We start from the raw sequence: 23,460 nt of genomic DNA on the forward strand, positions 1-23,460 counted from the left end.
AAGCTTTCCAAGTATCTCACTTGATTAGTAAAGGCATTGCCTTGAGAGCAAAAGAAGTTATAACCCCCCTATATTTGGCACTTATCCAGCCCATATTTGAGTATAACAACCCATTTGGTATGTACCATACTAAGCACCTACAGCAATTAGACAGACCTCAGTGGTTTCTAAAAAAGAAGATGAAGGGCCTCCAGCATGTGACAGACCAATTAAAATCCCTTTCACTATACTCCATATCATATAGACTTCTTAGGGGAGACTTATGCCTGCCCTGCAGAGTAACTCAAGACCCAAACCTAATGAACTTACTGCTTATCCGTAATGAAATGGGTCTAGGACCACCCATTCCAGGGACTTAAATATGGCCTGTGACTTAAATAGGGCATGCTGGAGGGACAGATTTATCACCCAATGGCCACATCTTTGGAACAGGCTAACAATTCATGTGAAACAGAGCACCTCTATGACACTGTTCAAGAGGAACCTAGCTGAGTGGATGGGGCACCATAAATTCTTACCAGGGATAGTGCCCACAACTCTCCTAGACATGGACAGTCATCACTAAATGCAGTCTTGGGTATTGACTAGTACTTCTACAGTATTACATTGGGTTGAAATGGCTAGGCTTAAAATGACCTCCAGGTCAATAGCCTAGTAATCTCCTATGTTCCTATGATCCTATGAACTTGGCATAGTTGCCAGTACCTCTTAGGAGGGAAGTGTAGAGAAGCTATTTATATCATCCTGTAAGAGGTTATAATCTGCTTTGGAGAAGTTTTTTACTTTAGTTGCTGCTGGGGGGGGGGGGGGTCAGGTGTGATAGTTACTTCAAATGAGGCGGATATGTGATCAGATCTCATGGTGGAAGTCTTTACAGTGGGGGTGCTACACTGGTCCCCCATATTGGTAAGCATCAGATCTAGGATGTTGGCACCCCTTGTGGGAGTGTCAGCCAGCTGATACAGGGCATTAGAGTTAAAAAAGTTGAGGAACCTTTGGGCTAGTGAGTTTGAGCATGAGTAATTTACCCAGGCAATGGATGGGTAGTTAAAGTCACCCAAAACCATGGTGTTCTGATGTATCTTGATAGACTCAAGTACATCCAAATAGGCAGAGTGGGTGTCCTGATTCATGGAGAGGGTCCTGTAGCTGACAATGACTTGAATAGGTGTCCTACCAACAGTTAATTGCACCTGAAGTATCTCCAGGAAATTCATACTGTTTAACCAATCTGGAGGTGTATTTATCTTTAATGAATATTACTACACCACCTCCTTTAGTTTTCACAACTTCAGTTTGTGGTCTGAACATGTGGAAGGAGGTGTAACCTGGTATGGCTGGGGTGCTCTCCACAGCCTTGAACCAGGTCTGAATGACTGCACAAATGTCTGCGTCTTCCAAAGTGAGGACTGCTTCCAGTGAGTGCAATTTCATGCTAAGACTCTTAGCTTTTAACAGCATAACCTTGAGGTTGTTTTTAGATGGAGTTTTTACATCGGGAATTTTGTCCTTGAGACACTGCCTAAAAAAGGCACTATGTGGGGTGGCAAGAGCCTTAGCCAGTAGCCGAAATCCCAGGGATGACAGAAGAAGACCATCTCTGGCAAAGCAGTGAGGTCTGTCGACCATGTCATTCCAGGCTGACAGATGCTGGATATCCTTAGAATGACACCACGAAACTAAGCCAATTATTGAAGTCAATCATTTTCTGTATGTATTGAGGCATCATCCTAGGTGAAGGTACAATGCTGCTTAAGGATATGGACATACCTGCCTGGACACATAGGCCAATTGCTCAGTCAGATCTCTCTTCATATAGTCCAAAGAGGTACGTCTCAAGTCATTCACACCAACATGGATAATGACGGAGTCATAACAGTACCTGTTGTTGAGAGACTTGAGTGCATGTTTGATATGGCATATCCTGGCACCTGACAGACAGCTAACTGTGACCTTTCCTTAACCAGCCTGGTGTGAGGGACATCTGTGTGTCTCACGATGGAATTGCCTATGACTAATATATATGGTTTTGTCATTTACCTTAAGGGCTTCACTGGTGAGACACTGGCATGTGAGCTATTATGTGTATTGTGTTCTGCAGAGGAATTATTATGAGTAGAGTGCTTTTGTTTGTGTTTGGGAGGTCTCTGGTGTTTAGGTATGTTTCTGATGAGTATCTCCACATAAGTAGGTATGTGTGATGTGGGTTTGGGTGGAGTAGGAAGTGAGGTGTGCATGCTGACAACCCACACATTGTCATATGTGCTAAGCGGTGTGTGAGAGAGCTTGAATTCAAGGTTCTTAATATAGTTGCATCTCTCACATGTTGATTTTGTGTGGACTAGGAGTAGAGGGTTGTTGGTGAAGATGAGGCAGTTGCTATAGTGTCTCAGGATGCCCGTGTTGATAAGCTGGCTGGGGAGACTGTGGGAAATTGTCCATCCATAGTGTTAGGTAAATTTATATGGTCAGGAAAAGAAGTCACACTCAGGAATGGCTTGCTGGAACGAGGTCTGTTAGTACCTCTGAGGCTAGGCTTAGTGTTCCACGTGATAGTAGAGCAGGGCCACGAAAAACCTCTGGAGGACCATAAACTAAAGGAAAAATTTATCAAGCAAAACATTTGCGTCTAAACCACCAATGGTTCCCCACCACTATGCGGCAGTGCATGATGATGTGCTACACACATACAAGTGCAAATGCAGGCCATAACAAAACAAGAGATAACCCTTTTAACTCAAACTAGCCAATAAAGATGCTCTCTCTGAGCACTACTCCAATCACCCTTGATAAGATGGGATCCAGACAGCACTCTCCTCCCACAAGGGTGCAGAAGGTGACTGCAAACTAGGCGCCATAGTCGATACACCAGCAGACACACACATCCTACAAAAAGGCCTCACAGAAACGGACAACTGGTGCCAGAGTCACGGCCTTAAACTAAATGCCAAAAAATGTATAGTCATCCCCTTTGGGAAAAACAAAGTACCCACAAATTATCACATAGACAGCAACCCACTGAGTACGGAAAAAGTAATCAGAGACCTAGGGACCCAAGTCGACAGCGACCTCTCATTTGATACCCACGTTGCCAAAGTGGTTAGAAAAACATTCTACCTTGCACACCTCATCATGAAGGGATTCACATCCAGATCCAGGGATGTCATTGTACCCCTATATTCCTCCCTCATCAGACCCATGATTGAGTACAATGCCCCATTTGGTATGTACCTCACCCGGCATTTGCAACAACTGGAGAGACCACAAAAGTATCTCACCAAGAGGATCAAGGGTCTCCAACATATGTCTTATTCTGCCAGACTAAAGAAACTTCAGCTCTATTCAGTAGCATACCGCCTGCTCAGAGGTGATCTCTGCCTGACGTACAAGGCCATGTCCAATCAAGATCTGATGGACATGCTCCACCTCAAAAAAAACAAGTCCATCAGGACCACGAGAGCTAAAGACTTAAACCTCGGCACAAGTATGAATAGGACATGCTGTAGGGATAGATTCATAACCCAGAGGCTTCCCATGCTTTGGAACAAGATCCCAGTTCGTATTAGGCAGAGACCCTCACTGACTCTCTTCAAGAGAAATCTTGATGAGTGGATGGGAGATCGTAAGTTTACCCCAGGGGTCATATCTGTGTCACTGCTAGACAGGGGCACAGTAAACTAATTCTATTATATAAGGGGACCTTCATTGTGTCACTACTAGACAGAGGCACAGTATTCTAAATTTATTCTGTACATTTTTGCACCATTTCATGGGGTGGCAAAAGCCACATCACTATGGCTAGGCTTACAAATGCCCCAGGGCAGATAGCCTAGTACTATACTATAAAACTATGAAGGGCCTTCACCTACAGGGATGGTTTGAATTCGATGCTCAGAAGTTACAAAACAGACCCAGAAATGACAAACCTGGAACTGGGCTATGCTACAGCTGAACTAGTACAGTATATAGTTTACCAAGCAAAAAAGTGCCTGCTCATCTGAGAACCTGTAGTTATTGTCCTGTCATAAAAGAAATAAATGATTCAATGATGTTTTACAACATCAGATGGAGGAATGTAAAGGGTGATGCATACAGAGAAGGAAAAATGTTAGAATGCATATTTCATTATAATATACTTCATTTTAATATGCTTCCATTACATGATGGAGTCCTGAGTATATTTCAGTATGTATCTGATGATTTACTTCCTGCCAAACATGAAAAATGCTAGCATGGCAAAAGTGTAGAAAGTTCTGTTCTTTATAGAAAGTTATTTTATGGAATTTGGAACTCATGCCTAATATAGAAAGTCATAAACAGAGTGTCAGAAGATCTTAGCAGAATCAATGCCGTACTGTTCATTTCTTAATTGGTCAGTGGTTGTTCTAAGATTGATATAATAATGTTGCTGTTAATCAGAAAAGATATAAAGAATGTATGATTCTGCTGTTCAAGGAGACAGGGCCTTGATTTCCTAGTCTTCTATATATGTGCCTTCCATTGCATTAAAGGAGATTGTTAATCTTGGCTGAACTGTGGAGATTGTTAATCTTGGCTGAACTGTGGCATGTGAAAGTTATTTGGTACCATAAACCCCCAAGGTTCTATACTTGGGGCCATTTTTATCAATGGCCTCCATACATCCTCCTTTCAAAGCTCTTTAATTCAATATGCAGATAACTGTACTATTATCTGGTCCTTGAACAGTATGTCTGACCTACAGCAAATAACCCAAGAAGCCTTCTCCTCTATGGAAGCATGGTTAAATGACTTCCAACTGCTACTAAACCCCAAAAAGACAAAAGCCTTCTCTTCACCCCTAAAATACATAATGATGATAAATCTAAATTTAAAATCCACTCTCAAAACCATATAGTAATTGAAGTTGTTCCAGTCACCAAACTCCAAGGTGTGACAATTGACGGCAATTTAAAATTTGACCTTCATATCCAGGAAAACATTAAAACAATGCACCAAAACTGTGTATGATTTAGAGGTATAAACCTTATCTAAATACAGTCACTAAGTTCACACTAGTCAATACCTACCTTCTACCGTCAATCCTATATGGAGCTCCTATTTTCACCAATAGCCAAACCTCAGTTAAATCAAAACTTGAATTTTGTTACAATAAAATAGTCAAATGTACAACTAGTTCCACACATCATACCCATTATTGCATTCCCAACAATCTATTAAATGATACCTTTAATTCCCTGTTCATTATAGTCAGTGGAAATTTTAACACAAGAGAAAAGTCCATGGATCGCCAAACATTGTAACACTGGTTTTGCTATTCTGTGTACACTTCCAACCTGAAGCTTTCATAAACACTTCAACTAGGATGAATGGTGTGCCTTTTATGGTTGAAGGATGATGCACTATTCTAGCGGTGCCCCAACCCAAAAATGAGACTTATAGGAAGTATCAATGAGTTTCATTTAAAATATTGGCCTTTTGTGATTTTGTTTAGATGCAGCATGTAAATATGAGAAATGAAACTGGCATAAATTGTGTGAGGGGAACACAGAATGTTTCTTTTTGGTGTGGTGTTACTATGACCTTATTACTGTTCTATATAAGCAGTACTTTATTACATAATGATGTGAAGTTTTCATGAACTCTACTTTATAATGCTTGACATGCCTTTTGGTGTCTTTTAATTTTACTCAGACACCCTAAATGACTCAATTTTCTGCCAAAATTTCAGAAGACCACCTTATGTCAATTGTAAATGTGGAGTATTTGTAACTGATCCATATAATGTTTGCTTGTTTTTAGACAGTTACAGTGAACATTTTATGTTTGCTATCAGATATCAGACATAAAATAAGAGTGATAAAAAAACTGACACAATACCTTCCACCACCCAGTCCATATGGCTGTCCTTGGGCATTTCTCCAAGAAGAAATCCATTGCAGACAACTACAGTAATGTACTAGTTTGGGTCAAAAGTATAAAACATCACTTGTCCATTGCTACCCTACCCAGGTACTTAGTGATATGGCTAAACTTCTCAATAGTATCTTTGGTCATAAGCTTAATAAGACCATAGGAACGTCTGTGACACCATCACAGAGGATGTGGGATAGGACTGCTAGTGCATGCTGACAAAAGAGATCCATTGTTGACAAGTCAGTGATAATGAAGTGGGGCCATAGCTATCTTATTATATATAAACCCACTACATATATAAGTATGGGCATGGCCTTCTAAAATGAAAATGATGGCCTGTTCATCTGCCCAGATTTGAAGGCAGCACACAACAGCTACCCCATTCTTATTCCCTTCTGTTGCTTCTTCCCTCCATCTGATTTAGGCATTTTGAGGTAGTTAGAAGTCCTGCTCTACACCTCTTAACATGGGCACCTTGATCATATGACTACCACCCATTCTCTGTAAGGAAGTACTTCATTAAGTGCAAGTTGTAACTTGTTCATTCAATATGGAGATCATAATCTCTCCAATCATCTCTTGCCATTCTGTTTTACCTTAGCGTCTTCCTCATTCACAGGTTTGCTTAATGGTTTTTAATTATTTTTGGACCCAAGTTATATTCCCTAGTCTTCTTATCTAAAAGGGAGAATATACTTGGTTTTGCAGTCTGTTCCTATAAGTCCTTCTGTCCATCTTCTTCACCATCACAGCAGCATTTCTAGCAATATGCAGAGTGGAAACATTAACCTCCTTTCTTGAATCTATGCCTCTTGATCCAGCCCAACATCTTCTTTGCCTTATATGCTTCCTCTTCACTCTATTTCAGTTCATTTTTAGAGCAACTCCTAGAACTTTCTCTTGCACAGTTACTTTGAATGTGACTCCTCAACTACTGCATTCCATCTCTATGTGCTTTCCTCCATGTGCAATACCTTGTATTTTTCTACACTGAAGTTCAGCTGACATCTATGAACACCATGCATCTCAATCTTGTAGCACAAGAAATCCGGACAAATCCTAAAATAATGGGGGGCAAAGGCCCAAAATAGGGACAGATTTTAAATATTGCTCTTATAAAAGTAGAAATTTGCTAGAATACAGGATTTGTGTTAGCACATGTTTTCTGAAGGATATGAAGTCTGAAATTCAAATGTATGTCATTATTTAGTGATTTCAATCCTCAGATATTTGCAAGAAAACTACAAATTTTATGAGGAGCAGACTAAAAATAAGAGGCAAAAATATGAACTGTTGAGAGGTATGATGAGCATACTTATAGCTTCTTCAGATCCATTTCCACGTTGGCCTCCTCATCCCTCAAGACTGTCCCAATGTATCCTGTGATCTGTGTCCATTGTCTTGTCCAAGACAGACATATTGAAAAGTTCAGTTCCTAGGACCTCCTCCTGGAGGATATCATGACTTGCTCACCCTTTATTTAGATAGTGTCACCCCCCAACAATGACTCTGTGTGCTCTGTCCTTCAGACACTAACCAGCATGGATTCATTTTTAAACAATCCTGCTAGTCGAACTTAATAAATGTCTGTCACATAATCTCAGATGTGGATCAGGAACATTCACTGGATTTCTTCTACCTGTATTTGGGCAAAGCTTTTATTTACAAAACTGATGGGACAGGAGTACCTAACTATTTTGGCCCCTACTACTACTACTACTACTACTACTACTACCCATATCAGCTTGCTTATAAGCATCCTAGGTGGTAAATAAAAGAAGATTTCGCTGAAATCCAGGTAGATAATGTTTTCTTAATGTCCCTGATCCATATCTGCAGGAATTAAATTATGGAAATGGATTAGCTTGAACTGGCTGGACCTTCTATCCATGAATACATGTTCAGTAGTGGATGTACATTAAACTTGTTGACACTTCTTAAGGCAGCAATGTGACATAGAAGGATAAAGTCTTGATTGTGGCCCAGATGACCCAAATTGGATTAGCGGTTCAGACATCTCATGGCATTGCCAGGGAGGATCAGTGTGCCCTTCCTAGCAGTTGATCTTTAGTGAAGGCTAGGGAATACACAGGAGGGTACTGTGTACCAAGAGACAGAGCAGGGTATGACATGACACAGAGATGGGATGATATTCCAACATGCCCATTACACATCCATCATGGAGATATGAATGGATGCACAAGGGGTGGGAATCTAGGTCCATGCTCCTTGAAAGCAGTAGTATGCTTCTCCAAGATGCCTCATTCTTCTCACTGGTCCTGATCATGGGTTGGAATTAGTCCAGGGGAAGCTAGTCTGGTTCATTAGACCCAGTGAATGAGAAGAGGTACCTGGGGCCAGCTGATGATTAGCTGTAAAGAGCCAAAAAAAAACTTGTTGACATTTCTTTATTAACAAACATCCCAGAATAGTGATTTCCTCGATGAACTTCTATTTGACTGTGAAATTGCCCAACTCTACTTCCTATTTGCTTCACCAACCTTCAGTGAGTAAATGTATTTGCAGTTTAGAGTTAATATATAATAAAGTGGACTGTGGATGCAGTGGTCCCCAAAACATACTTAATTTTATTAAGTGTTTTGTTAATATTATGAATATCAGGGAAAAAATGGAGTTTGGTAGTTGTGTTGCCAACCATTTCTGTGCCAGTGAAGTAAAGTTTATGGGTAGTTGACTGACCATGTATTTGCTAAATATGTATTTTGAACCTCTTTGTGATACACTAATGTTGGATATCTTTCAACGAGCTTGCAGCTATTCCTTCAATAACCTTTCCTTTCCACTAAGGTTAGACCAGCCTGCAAATCCTCATGTTAGATCTATCCATCTGTTACAAAGTGTCATTTTTGTAACCTTTTTCCAGTCCTTGGGGATATTTCTACTGACCAGTGACAGGTTAGGCATTTTTTTTTTGTTCGGTGGGTGGCTACTAACATGCCAAGCAGTGTTTATGAATCCTTGAGGTATACTATCTCGTCCTTAAACTTCATCTTCCCTTAATTACATCCAAGTAACGCTCCAGGTGCATCCTCAGTTAACTCCTACTGATGACTCTAGGTGTCAAATATTGTTTGTTCTTATTTGCATCAATAATTCCAAAACCATGTTATGCACAGGGTTTTAAAAGGTTTAATCTTAAAGCTTACACAGTGGCAAACTCAACTGCATTAATATTTGACCTCTGTCTAGTACAGATAAATAGATATTAATTGTTTTATAATATTAATTTATATAGATATAATTTTCACATTTTTCTAAATATCTCAGCAACCATGTAACATAGTCTGAACTCCTTAGCCTCATATGAATGCTGTCAGCTAGATGAATAAAATGCTGCTGACAGTATGCGTGCAACTCATGTGGTTGCTGAGATATTGTAAGTTGTTTACAAAATACTACAAATATAATAGTTATTGTACTTAGGTGGTGCTGCGGTAGCGTTGTTGCCTCACAGTAAGACGTTGTCCTATTTGATTCTCAGCTAGAGCGTCTTCTGTGTGGAGACATGCGTGAATGGGCGTACCTTCATTGAAGGTTGTGCGTCAGGGCCAGCAACTCGGCACGTAAAAATCTACTGCCAATCATTAGCGGACCGGAGTTCCACTGTGGCGACCCCTAACCGGGAAAAGCCATAAGACACAACAACAACATTGTGCTTAGTATGACTTATAAAATTCAGTTTAAGACCTAGAACCTAAAGAATACTACCACTATAAAAATACTTTATGCTGACGAGTTTGTCATTTATACTTCATTCGTAACCACTATTGTTCCAGAGATGAACATTTGTTTGAAATGTGAGGACACATTTTGATTCTGTCAAAAAGAGTTGAAGAAATAATGTAATACGTACTTAATCTTTTTCCACCTCCTTCAGCTCTTCCCCTCCTTGGCTAATCTTCTTTAGTGTTTTTCATTATTCTGTCGCTTTTGTATATCAAAAATCTCCTCCTTCATCTCTTCCATTTGTTCCCTACTTATCCTTATCATTATTCATTTTACATCTTTTTAGATTTCTTTCTGGCAGCCTTACAAGTACTGTATATACTATATATTATGGTAAGAACTTGATGGTAGCAGGTATAGTCAATATATTACAGTTGTGAAATCCTATAAAAGCCCAGCTAAATGTGAATGGCCTCAAATGGCTGTTGTTAAAATTAGGGTTTGTAGCCACAGTAATTGCAGATGATTACATGCCATGGGGTGAGGTTTAAATGCCACAAGTGAAGAGTCTTGGTGAACCCTGAGCAGGGGAAGTGATGGAAGTACGAGAAGAATTGCCGGATGCCCTGTGGATTTACTAGAGGAATACCAAAAGCCTACTTGTGGAGGTATTTTGGAATACAAGGTAACCTTACCTGAGCCACAATACAAACTCTATACACTGGAAGAATTGTTTTAGTCTACCAAAAAAACTTTAAAACTGGACAAGAAAACTCAGAGCTGAATAGTAAGTTGATCAGAACTGTATTAAGCACAAGTGTGCTGATTCCCTCCTTAACTTAGAAACCGAATTTTGATTTTACATTTCACTGTAAATATACTGCACTTCAAAATAAAGAATGTGTCTCCAGTGTGCTACATCAACTACAGCCCTCTCTTTTCCACTTCATGTAGAGATTCCCTTTGTCATTTCCAAGACGCACTTGCTTGCTTATCATACGGGATTCCTGCTGTACTTAATCTTGTTCCTCCTGCCCAGCCTTTGTTCCACAACCTGTCATATGCCAGTTTTCATTTTACACCAGTATTCAATTACTCTTTTCATTGAATCCTATGCACCTATAGACCTTCTTGCCAGTTTTCCTTGGCTCCTACAATCTGTTAATCTTTGGCTCCATATTTTAGTTCTCACATTGGACCCTTTTACATTATATTTACCAATGAACCATCCTGTTGCTTGGTCATTACAATCCATCAGTACCTCCAGCTCTACCCCATAGTCCATCATTTTTGCACAGCACTATATCTAATATCTACTCTACTCTCTGGCTTCCTGCACCAGCTATTTAAATCCCTCTTGGCTCATAACCTTTGTTGTCATTCTGTCTTCTAACCTGTAATGCTGGTATGTTCTATTGTAGCTTTGGAAGATGAAAATGTATTATTATTAATAACTCTCACTCTTTACCTTAAATAGTCATTGTCATTTGCTGATGTATCTGTGGAAAAGAACATAGATGGTATCCATCTACCATTTGAACTCCCCTTTCTACGGCCATCAAATCACTATTCTGTTTAAAATTACTGCCTGTCCACTCTCTCCTTCTTTTCCAAAACTTTCCAAATTTCATAATTTAGCTGTTATCAGATGTATATTACACCATGACACCCCATTAATATTCCAAAATGTGCACGCTGATTGCACATTGTAAATCGACTTATACTAATGGAAAAAGGTCCAGTCGCCCAGACTTTTTCCATTAGTATAAGTCTTTTTTAAAACACTGTCTCGCTATGTTAAAGGAGTTTAACATAGCGAGACAGCTTTAACATAGTGAGACAGTGTGTAAAAAGCAACAGAGATCTTGCTTTCTCCATTGCTTTTTTTTTTAAACCTGTCTCGCTATGTTAAATGGGTTTAACATAGCGAAACAGTTTGTAAAAAGCAACGGAGATCTTGCTTTCTCTATTGCTTTTGCCCACAGCTCTGATGTACTGCATAGGCATATGCATGCGCAGTACATCAGAACTGCCACAGAATACCAGACAGCTGCTGAAGGGCAGCAAGGAGGCATTATACAATGCCATTATTTAAGAAAAGCAATTATTTTTTTTCTTAAATAATGTCATTGTATAATAACAATAACCCACTTCTGGGTGTGGGTAATGCTGGATTTACCCACGGTTGGCTTTGTTTGGCCACTCGGGCTTCGCTCTCATGACCAAACAACGCCAACCGTGGGTGAATCCAGCATTACACACACCCAGGCATGGGTTATTGCTATATTATCACACCTCATCCTACCTAATATGTCTTTCTAGAGTGCCTTATAGCATGGAATGGTCCTATCTAAATTATTATTATTAGTAGTAGTAGTAGTAGTATTATTATTTGCCATTGTTGTTTGCCATTGTTTCAGCGATTTTGTTCTTTCATCCTGCTTCAAGCAGTCTCCCATTTCCTCCCTTAGCACCAAACACTGCTGAATGTGACTTTCCTTCCCTGAGAGTTCCTGACTGGGTTCTCTTTTCCCCCTTGCTACTGCCATCATCTTCATAATTTTTCCTTATCTGCTTATTCTCTTCCTTTATTAGTTCACCCGTATTTCCTTATACCTCACTTTAAAGGTACTATCATTTTTCTGCACCTTTCCAATCCACCTTTTATCACCACTGTCTTTCCAAGCTAAGGCAGTGTTTACTCATTGCAAACAGCTTCCATATACCACACATGCCTCCAGCCACCTACCTTCATCCAGCAGTTGAATTAACCTGCCTTATCCATCTTAACTCTTTTGACCTTGAACAATGGCAGCACTTCCAAGGATACTACAGAGCTCCCAACTTCTTTTGTATCTTTCACATAATTCCTTGGTCCTATTAATCATTTCATTGGCAGTCACTCTTGTAGAAACATTTGTGCCTACAGGGACCACTTCCTGCCACTTGCAACCACCTTGGCACTGTGGAGTCTTTTTGCCAGCATCAACAGCAGCCTGAATAACTATCACTGGAGTCCTCTTCTCTCCTCTGCTGCCCCACCTAAACTCTCTAATAAAAACATTCACAACTACTAATATTATTTCTGTGTCCTCTTGAATAACTGCCCTGTCCCTTCTCCTTGACAGTCTACCTCAGCTGACTCCTTCCCTCACAAGAATCCCTGTGTTACCCTTCCATCCTCTAGGCTATCTGCTACGGCCCTTTCTGTTGACACAGTACCACTTCTATCTGCCTGACTTCCCAAGCCAGTCCTGCTCTGAGCACTTGATGTAACACTTTTGTATTTTCCTATTACCTACATCTCTGCCTTATTATTTTTTTCATCTACCAAAGATATACAGTTGGTAACCAGGCTCAAAATAACACCAAATAACCAAATTCCCACAGCAGCAGTTCAAACGAACCCCAACACTTGTTGCACCAAAGAACACTGTATAAAGTATAATAAATATTGTTTTACTGAGAACTTTCATCTCACATTAATGACTTTATCAGAATAACAAACAAATTATTCCCTCTAAGTGAATATCTCCAAGAACAAAAAATGAGCCAGCATCAGGCAGATAGTGTCCAAAAGAGCAGTTTAATAAAAACTACCCCAACAGCAAAAAGGCATCCAAAACATACGGTTTAGGGCAATGAAGAAACCCAGCCTTCTTCAGTGTACAGCATTCTGATGTAATATGCATTTTGTACATATGCATATTAGGTTCAACATCGGTTCATGTATAATTGGTGTTTCATATTCAGTAAATTGGATTATTTTTATGTGTTACTAAAATATAGATTAAAATAATTTACTATTATATGTATGTACTCAAGCCCTTTAATGATTTATTTTTTGAATGTATTTTTTGAATGTATTTATTACCATACAAATAATTTTCTGTTACTTTATGCTGTTTGATTATCAGCACATGCTTATTATTTTGCAACCAATCAGCATGGCTTCATGTGTTTAAATACAGTATTTTTGTCTTGGCTCCTTGCTGTACACTGAAGAAGGCTGGGTTTCTAACCATTGCCGAAACCGGTATGTTTTTGGATGCCTTTTTGCTGTTGGGGTAGTTTTTATTAAACTGCTCTTTTGGACACTATCTGCCTGATGCTGGCTCATTTATCAGAATAACCACACAATACAAAAGTTCATTTCTATACCAGTTGCCATAATGGTTAAGGTCATCCCCTCCCATGCACGAGGTACAAGGTTTGATCCTGATTCTGGCCAATCAATGCCTGTTTGGAGTTTGCATGTTCTCCCTGTGACTCTGTAGGGTTCCTCCCACCTCCAAAAAACATGTCAAGTGTTTCCATGTCAAACTCACCAATGAATGGTGCTGTGGGCAGCAGCATAGACTCTATATGTTGCCCTATAGGGGGAGGAGTTGTAAAGGCAAACTGCTTTGGTCATCTACTGTGGTGTGCAGTAACCTCAAGATTGGAGAACATGGATCACAGACTGTACACCTTGGCAGGGCTAGCCACTCGGTGTAAAATATGGGTCTAGGTGATTTGGTTATGTTAACTAATGTTGCCAAAATAGGCATTGGTGGTTACCAGTGATGAATGGGTTGAGGACCCTGCCTAGTCAAACCTATGCGAGGCACCCATGCTAATGGTGGGAGGGGTGTATGTGCCCGTATTGGCCAGTGTGTGCCTGCCATAAAGCCCAGAAGCTCTGGGTTAATAAGCTACTGGCTGGCTGGTGTCTAGTTGCCCAGCCTGGGATACCTGGGATAGCTCTATTGAGTGAAAATTCACTTCCAACTTGACAAACATGAACTGAGAATTGCTACACTTAATGTTGCCTCACTGACAAGATGCAGCTTGGAAGTGGATGACATGATGCTACAGTGGAGGCTGGACATCCTATGTATCCAATAGATAAGACTTGAAGGTCAGTGCATTGAAGCCACTTGGCTTGGCATCCAGAGACTACTACTCAGGAGGAGGACAAGCTAGAAAGGGTGTAGGAATTGTGGTGGGAGTGAGGCTTCAGAAGATAGTGAGGGATATCATCAGAATTAGTGACAGAATCATGGCAGTCAGACTCCAGTGTAATTATAGGGTCGTATTCATAATCTCAGTTTATGCTCCACAGCACGGTTGTGAAGAAAAGAGTGCATTCAGACAGAGGTTGCAGGACCTACTAGATAAAGCAGGACAACATGAATTGGTATTGATAATGGGTGACTTGAATGCACATATTGGAACAGACAGAACAGGACATGAAGACTGCATGGGTCCACATGGGGGGGATAACAGGAATAAAGAAGGAGAGGCCATTCTTGAATTCTGTCTGGCAAATGGCTTGACAGTAGCCAACACATGGTTCAGAAAGAGAGACAGTCGCAAGATCACATACAAGAGTGTCCAACATACAACTCAGGTAAATTTCCTCCTAGTAAGGAAAGGACACTGGGATAGAATAAATGACTGCAAAGTTATCCCCAATGAAACAGTCAGCCCACAGCATAAACCACTGGTCGGCACAATCAGCTGCAAGCAGTAATCAGAGAAGGCTCTAAGGCCAACAGAGACCAGGTTGAAGACCTCGAAGTTGGCTGGAGAGAAAGTACAACAGTTCAAGGAATTACTCAGGGCTCTAGCACCCCAAGAAGAGAAGGAAATAGGTGGAGTTGAAGAAGAATGGCAGCACCTCAAAACAGCATGTGTGTGGACTACAGAATTGATATGTGGATGAGCCAGGTATGGAAATAAGGTACATAAGGAAATCTGGTGGTGGAATGCAGAAGTCCAGGAAGTCATCAAAAGAAAGAAGGAGTGCATGGAAAAGTGGGAAATAGAAAAGACCAACCAGGCTAGAAAGGAATACTGGTTGGCTAACAAGGAAGCTAAGAAAGAAGTTGTGATAACAAAGAACAGGGCATCAGAGGCACTCTACCATCTTTTGGAAAGTGAGTCAGTAGGTGGCACAAAGAAACTATATCAGGTTGCAAGGCAAAGACAGAAAGATAAAGAAGATACTCAGACACCCTTCATAAGGGATGCCAGCAGCAACCTACTCACCAGTCCACAGGACATCAAAGGCACATGGAGGGAATATTTCCAGCAGCTTCCGAATAAAGGAAACTCTACAGAAGTACTGCCCCAGACACAGCCTATGATGAGAGAAGAAGAGGTGCTCACCCTACAAGAAGTAAGAATAGCACTAAGGAAAATTAACTGAGAGAAAGCAGCAGGCTCAGATGAGGTCACAGCAGATATGATAAAGATGCTGGGAGAGATAGGGGAGAAATGACTCCAGGGGGTACTCATAGCAGTGAGCAGAGAAAGTTGTATCCAGAAGGCTGGAGAATAAGCATACTCATGCCAGTGTACAAGAACCAAGGGGCTGTTGACAACTGTGGGCAGTACAGAGGCACCAAACTCCTATCACATCGCATGAACATTCTGGATAGGGTGATTGATAAATGGATACGTAGACTAGTAGAATGTAAGATAGGAGATGAGCAGATCAGATTCAGATCAGGATGTAGCACAACTGACCTGATGTTTGCAGTGAGACAGATAGTTGAGAAGAAACTAAAAATTAGGAAAGAGTCCAACTGGGCATGCCTAGACTTGGAGAAAGCATATGTCCAGGTCCCAAGAAAGCTGATTTGAGTACTACTGCAGTGGTTCAAAGTCCCAGAAACATTGCTAGAATTAGTGCAGGCTATGTACAAGGACCCAGTGACTCAAGAACAAACAATGTTCGGTCTCACAGAGGGGTTCCCAGTTAGAGTGGGTGTGAACCAGTGTCAGCTCTGAGCCCACTGCTATTCATACTGGTGAAAGACTACATTAGCAAACAGGTTGAAGGGGACAGATCAACAAAGTTGCTGTATACAGACGATGTGGCATTACAGACAGACTCTGAGCAAGAACTTCAGAAAAGGATAGGGGAATGGAATGCAAAACTGAAGGCACATGGGATGAAACTAAGCACAGATAAGACAGTGATAATGGCAGCAAATTGGGGAAATCAGAAGAAGCTGAGAATTGAGATAGAAGGGAAGATAGTGGCAGAGGTTAATAGCTTCAAGTATCTGGGAGAGGTGGTTGAGGGGAAGGAAGTCTGAATGAAGAGGTAAAAGTTAGAATCACCAACTGGCATAGAGTCTCAGGTGTAGTCTATGACAGAAGAATGCCAAAGAAGCTGAAAAATAAGGTGTACAAGACAGTGGTGTGACCAGTACTACTCTATGCTGCAGAAACCTGAGCAGTAAAGGTACAGCAGATGGGGAAGCTAGAGGTTAAGGAACTGAAGTGCCTGAGAAGGGTGGTAGGATGCATACTGTAGGACAGATGAAGAAATGAGAATATTCGAGCAGAAGCTAAAGTAGCTCCAATTGCAGAAAAGATCAAAGAAAACAGATTATGGTGGTTTGGACACATGCAGAAAAGCAGAAGACAATCTGTTGAGGAAGATTTGGGGCCGACGGGAAGAAGGTAAGAGGACATGAGGACATCCAACTAAGAGGTGGATGGATTGTGTCAGAGAAGATCTGTGACAGTCAGGCATGACTGTTGAAGAAGGCAGAAGTGTGGCACTGAATCAAGAGAGATGGCAACAGTTAACATGATACCCCAACCCCATCTAGAAAATGGGAAATAGGAGGAGGATGATGACAAAAGTTCATTTAAATACCATCCATAAACCCCTGTTGGTTATATTAAAAAGATCTCATTTCCTGTTTCTCAGTTTTCATTGCATCGTTGTTTAAAGTGCTAGGTACTTCATTAAGAAATACAGCATCTATATCACATTATCGAAGTTTTAAAAGTTCGAATCACTAAAGGTCGAACTTTAATGATCGAACGTTTAAAACCTAGAATATGAAAAAAAACATTTGTGAAACAAATCAAGAAAAAAAGTGTAAGCAGGGGGGCAAGCCCCCCTGCACCCCCCCACACCTCCCGCTTCTTAAATATACCAACTCCGAGATCGCACTTCAGTTGACTACAGTGCAGAAACAGAAGATTTCCATTTCCTACACTGTAGGGCGATCTCATAGTTGGTATATTTAAAGACCGGGTGGTGTGGGGGTGCAGGGTGGTTTGCCCCCTGGTTACACCTTTTTTTTTGTTTTGTTTTGTTTCAAAAACATTTTTTGTCACATTCAATGTTTTAACAGTTTGATCATTAAAGTTCAAACTTTAATGATTCTAACTTTTAAAACTTCAATAATGTGATATAGACCCGAATACACACAATAACAAAATATGATTTAGTTTTTATATAAAAAAATGTTTGTCTGTTGGTTGTAAAGACTTATTTTTATATATTAAAGTTTGACTCATTTAAAATTTTTTAACAATTTTAGATAAACGCAAGATGAATTGAAGAAGAACAAATCAATACATAAATTAGAAAGTAACCAGATTTAAAGGAATGATAAACAAGCCTATAATCATATATTTTCTAAATTCAAAATTAATTTACGATTTGGTCACCCTAAGTTTTAAAACTGGGGCCAATGACAAGTGGTCATTTACCCCTGGAGGGACACAGGCATTCAGTTGTATATTTGAGCAGCCATTGCTGAGAAATTTGGTTATTTGGTGTTGTTTTGACTCCGGTTACCAACTGTATACCTATAGTTTTTATTGTCTGTTACACAGATGGGTGATGGCAACCTACGAGGCCAATGCTAACCAGAAAGCAGAGCACCATGAAGGACAGTTATTGGGTGAGCTTACTAAGCTCATTAATTTGTTTTCCCAAAATACAAATGAATCAGGGCAGTCAACTAGTGATAATTTAACAAAACAAGACAGTGATGTTTTTATTCTATGCTTTCAGCCGGTCAACGGACTAAAGAGAGGATTTCCTGGTTGGCATACTTCAATGGGTGAACAACAGTATTCTTCTACTCAGCAAAAGACTCAAATGAGAGTAACGAATGTGAATGGCAGTATCTGACATGAAGTACCCTCAGGAAATTTTGCGGAAACTTCTTTGGACAGTGTTTGCTAAATATACCCATTTGGACATGGATACTTGGTTAAAAGATGCTAATTTTCAAATAGTCAATGCAGTTGATTGTGTGGCATGTTACAGAGGTATATTATACAAACTAAAAAATAAAATGTTAAGATATCGGTCTTAATTTTGGATAATTTGTTTCTCAAGGAGAGCATATCTAAAAAGCAAGTCTCTTGAGGACTTAGGATATGTAAATACCCTAACAATGTTGAGCTAGGTACTAAATTTCATAAGGAATTGTTAGAGATTTTTAATAATTGTGGTTTACAAGTCATGGAAGCAATTATTAGGAACAATGACAAACTTTTAAATGAATTATATATTAAAATCATTTGTATGAATAATCATATACAGGCTGGTTTGTTGTTTGCCTTAAATGAGCATAAGAATAAATATGATAATATTTTAAAAGAGGTGGGCAAAGAAGTTGACAAGATAAATAAACATAAGTTGAACAAATTACAAAGAGACAGGAAGGAATATTATGGTGAAGGGAGAGCATATCAGGCACCCAAAAATGGGATGACCATTACGGGTAGTTTTGTAGATGGGGCCTGTAGGGACTGCTCTCCATCAAGAATAGTTCCTGATAGGAGGAACATATGTTTTTTGTGAACCAAATGGTGGGGAAGACATTTATAATACACACAACCCTATAGAAATTCCCCCTTTGAGGGGGTCCAACAAGGTAAGGAATCAACGTACTTATTTCTCCAGTTATCAGGACATACAATCTACATGTGAATGGCAATTTCAATCAGCAAGGGAGAGGGGATGGAAAGTAAGGAGAAGGAATTATAATCTAGGGCTGACAACTTAATAGTGAACAATGGCATAGTGTGTTCTTACAACAATTTTAAGATTTTTTATTATAGTAGTTTGGAATTAAACTTGACTGACTTCTCCATTTTCTGTAAAGAATTTACTTTTGTACATAAGCGCAAAACAGATATTAGTGAAATATTGATTTTCTTCAAGATGGTTTTGCAAAAGGTGGATTTGGAATTGATACATGGAGAAAATAGTGAAGCGAATTTCATTGCTAGCCTTTGTAAGAAAAGCACTTTTAACTCCTCCCCCTTGCATCCAGTGCTCTCTTATTTTGAGACTTTAGTCGAAAATTAAATTAGAGGGTTTGTTAAAGAGAAAAAGAGATATACTTTTAATCTTACAAATGAAGAAAAACTTGTATTGTCAGAAATAAGTAACAACAAAACTTACAGAATTATGAAACCAGATAAGGGGGAAGGCATTGTAATTATGGAATATTAAAATTATTTTGTCAAAATGCTGGATTTACTGAATATTGATCTTAGGTACACCCAGGTTTCTAAAAATGAAATAAATATGGCCTATCTAAAAATAGACTTGACATTAGAAGACAACTTGATGCAGGGTGCTTTTGACAAGACATTATATGATTTTGTGATCCCATCAATTTTTGGTACACCCAAGATTCACAAAAATGTTACGGATCCTTCTTTAAGACCCATAGTAGCAGCAGCTGGGTCTAAAACCTACACCCTGGTAGTATTTGTAAATACAAAACTTAAGTCCCTTCTTAAACTGTATGATCGTATTCTAGTTAATTCATGGGATTTTTTAGCTAAAATCAATAAAGTGTTTTTAACCTCAATATTTTTTAGTTACAATAGATATCAAAGACTTATTTTTGGTTATCTCTCATAGGGTAGGACTACAATGGTGTGAGAATATCCTACTGGAATGTGTAAATTTGAATGTTAATGAATTGAGATTGGTGATGGAAAACTTGGAATTGATCTTGACCAATAATTTCATGTTCTTTGAGGGCAAATACTATAAATAAACTAGTGGCAATGGGGGAAGCTTGTAACCCAGTATTCACCAAAAATAGCATTATTATACTGGAAACTTAATTTTATGCTTAAATCTGAATATTGGAAACACACAGTATTGTATTTATGATTTTTAAATGACATATTCATGATTTGGGACAGTAACAAAGAACAACTGGAAGAATTCCTTGATTTTATAAATAATACAACTGATTTTTTGGAATTTACACATGATGTTGGAATGGAAGAGATCCATTATTTGGATGTTAGGTTAATCAAGGATTACAATATAGGTAGGTTAATTTCCAGAATATATAGGAAAGAATATTCCTCCAACTCCTACCTACATTTTACCATCAATCACTCCTATCATCATAAAAGGAACATTGTAAAGGGCCAAATGGTGTGGGCAGTCTGTATGATCTCTTGGTATGAAGACTTGGTGGAGGAGCTTGACTATATAAACAGTCTCTTCATTGAACAAGGTTATCCTGACTTAATGGTCAACAATTTAAAGACTTAGAATTTAAGAGGATAGGGACTAGATTTGTACCTTTACTGGCAATTGTTGAAGAAGGATCCCCAAATATGAATGATAGCATGGTTTACAATCAGGAAGTTAACAACAAAGGAAATGTTAACAGCTGTGAGGAAAACACGAATGCAGCTAATTACAACAGGTCTTTTATACTGTAATATAATCAGGATTCAGGAGGCACCCAGAAGATAGTTTCAAAATATTTTCTAGAATCCCAACAGTTTTACTATCATTTTATATGCATACAAGAGAAAATTATATTACAAATATAGTTGAATCAGGAGCCAGTGAAAAAGATCAAAAATTGAGTCATCAGAGAAATGGAACTTACAAATGTGGTATGTGTCACCAATGTGAACACATGGCACATTATGAAGAGATGGAGTTCCCTAATATTATGACCACGTTTAAGGCAACTGGGCACTTTAATTGTTCTACTACAGGGGTTGTCTATTTGGCTTATCATCAATTATGTTATTCCTATTATGTAGGGAAAACTGAGAGGGCTTTGGAAACAAGAGTGTATGAACACAACTATGAGATCAACAAGAACGTTGAAACAAATGCCCTACATAGCCACCTCACAGGATGTAAAATTGCTAGATATTTATTTTGTATATTGGAGCAAGTGGTCCCCAATGAATGAGGAGGGAATGGGAGACTCACCTAGAACACTGGAAACTAGTTTGGCAGCTATGATTGACTGCCTGTGTCCCTCCAAGGTTAAATGACCACTTGTCCTTGGCCCCAGTTTTAAAACTTAGGGCGGCCAAATTGTAAACTAATTTTGAATTTGGAAACAATATGACTATAGCCTTGTGTATCATTCCTTTAAATATGATTACTTACAGATTTATGTATTGAGTTGTTCTTCTTCAACTCATCTCGCATTTATCTAAAGTTGTTAATTTTTTTTAAACGTGTACAGTTTTAATATATAATAGTAAGTTGTAACAACCAACACACAATTTTTTATATAAAACCTAGATCACATTTTGTTATTGTATGTATTTTTAATGAAGTACCTAGCATTTTAAACAATGCAATTACAACTGAGAAACAGGAATTAATATTTTTACTATAACCAATAGGGGTTTATGAATTGGCATTTGAATTAATTTTTGTATTGTGTGGTTATTCTGATGAAGTCTTTAATGTGAGATGAAAGCACTCAATAAAACAATATTTATTATCCTTTATACAGCATTCTTCGGTGAAACAAGTGCTGGTGCTTGTTTGAGCTGCCATTGCTGTGAAGTTTTCAAAGTGATTCTCACCATGTTTCATTCCTGGCATCTCCACCATAGTTCTAGAGCTGCTCTACCTAGCTGCCTCTGACACTTTGCCTTTTGCAGCCTTTACCTGTTTTACCCCTGCACTCTCAACCTTTGTGCCTTGACTTCTTCTAGGGCCTACCATCACAGTGCTTCCTGGCTTCATCTGTGCCTTTGTCTCCTTCTCAGGGCCTGCTCCTATGAATTTTCCTACCTTTCTCTACCTCTTTATTCTATTAGCTCTGCCCCTGACTGTCTGGACCCTGGCAGCATGTTTGCTGCTTATATTCTCATTATTCTACTTCCTGCACTCTTTCATCTCTATCATTTTCATCTTGCCTTGTACTTTTCCCTTTTCTACTCTCACAGTAGCTGTTGCTGCTCCCTCACTACAGCCACTAGTGTCCCAGCCCCCTATATGTTTTGCAGTCCCCTTCCCCTAAGTCCTTGAGCTCAACTGCCATACAAGACCTTGTACACCTGCCAAAGATGTGGCTTTTGTTATGTGGGTAAGACAGACAGGCAGCTTAGAAAACAGATTTATGAACACTTGTAGGCCATTTCTAGGAAAATATGAATAGTGCCCTTTTTAAACACACCCTTAGCTGCACAGGCAATCCTAAATGTAAGTTTATATCACCCCTAGAAATGAAAGGGGTGGGTGGTGGTAGTTGGAAATAGAAAAAGTGAACTTTTTTGGCAATTTAAATTGAATATCAGTTTCACCAGGTCTTAATGATAATGTATCCATTTTGCCTGTTCTAAAACTTAAAGCCCAGGAATTATAGGACATCTGGATTCAGCTTAGACACATAATTAAGTGGAAGTTTTCCATGTGAGTGATTTTAAGGAATTATCATTTTATGGATTTATGACAGCTTAATCATTCTCATATTTTTAAACCTTGGTATATTGCTTTTTTCATACTGGAGGGGGGGGGGGCAAATACCATAATGTTCTGAGGTTGCTATTTTATCTACTTTTTATCCAAATTTGGTTGCTTTAAAACAAACATTGTTTTTAAAAGTTGCTGTATATTTAAATATATTGTATGTTTATATGACTCAACACCACTGCTTTAGAACACTTTGTAACTAGTACCACAGGAAACTGCTAATAATGTTAGTTGCTTTTCTGTGACATGACTTAGCCCTTTAAAAGTTAAATGTATTTTTTTCAAGTTTTAAACACTGCTGTTTTAGATATTGTTGTATTTATTATCACAGAAAATGTTAATAATGTTAGTTGCTTTTT

This window comes from Protopterus annectens, chromosome 4.part0 (assembly GCF_019279795.1).
Source record: "Protopterus annectens isolate FY-2018-M chromosome 4.part0, PAN1.0, whole genome shotgun sequence".
Classification (NCBI taxonomy): Eukaryota; Metazoa; Chordata; order Ceratodontiformes; family Protopteridae; genus Protopterus; species Protopterus annectens.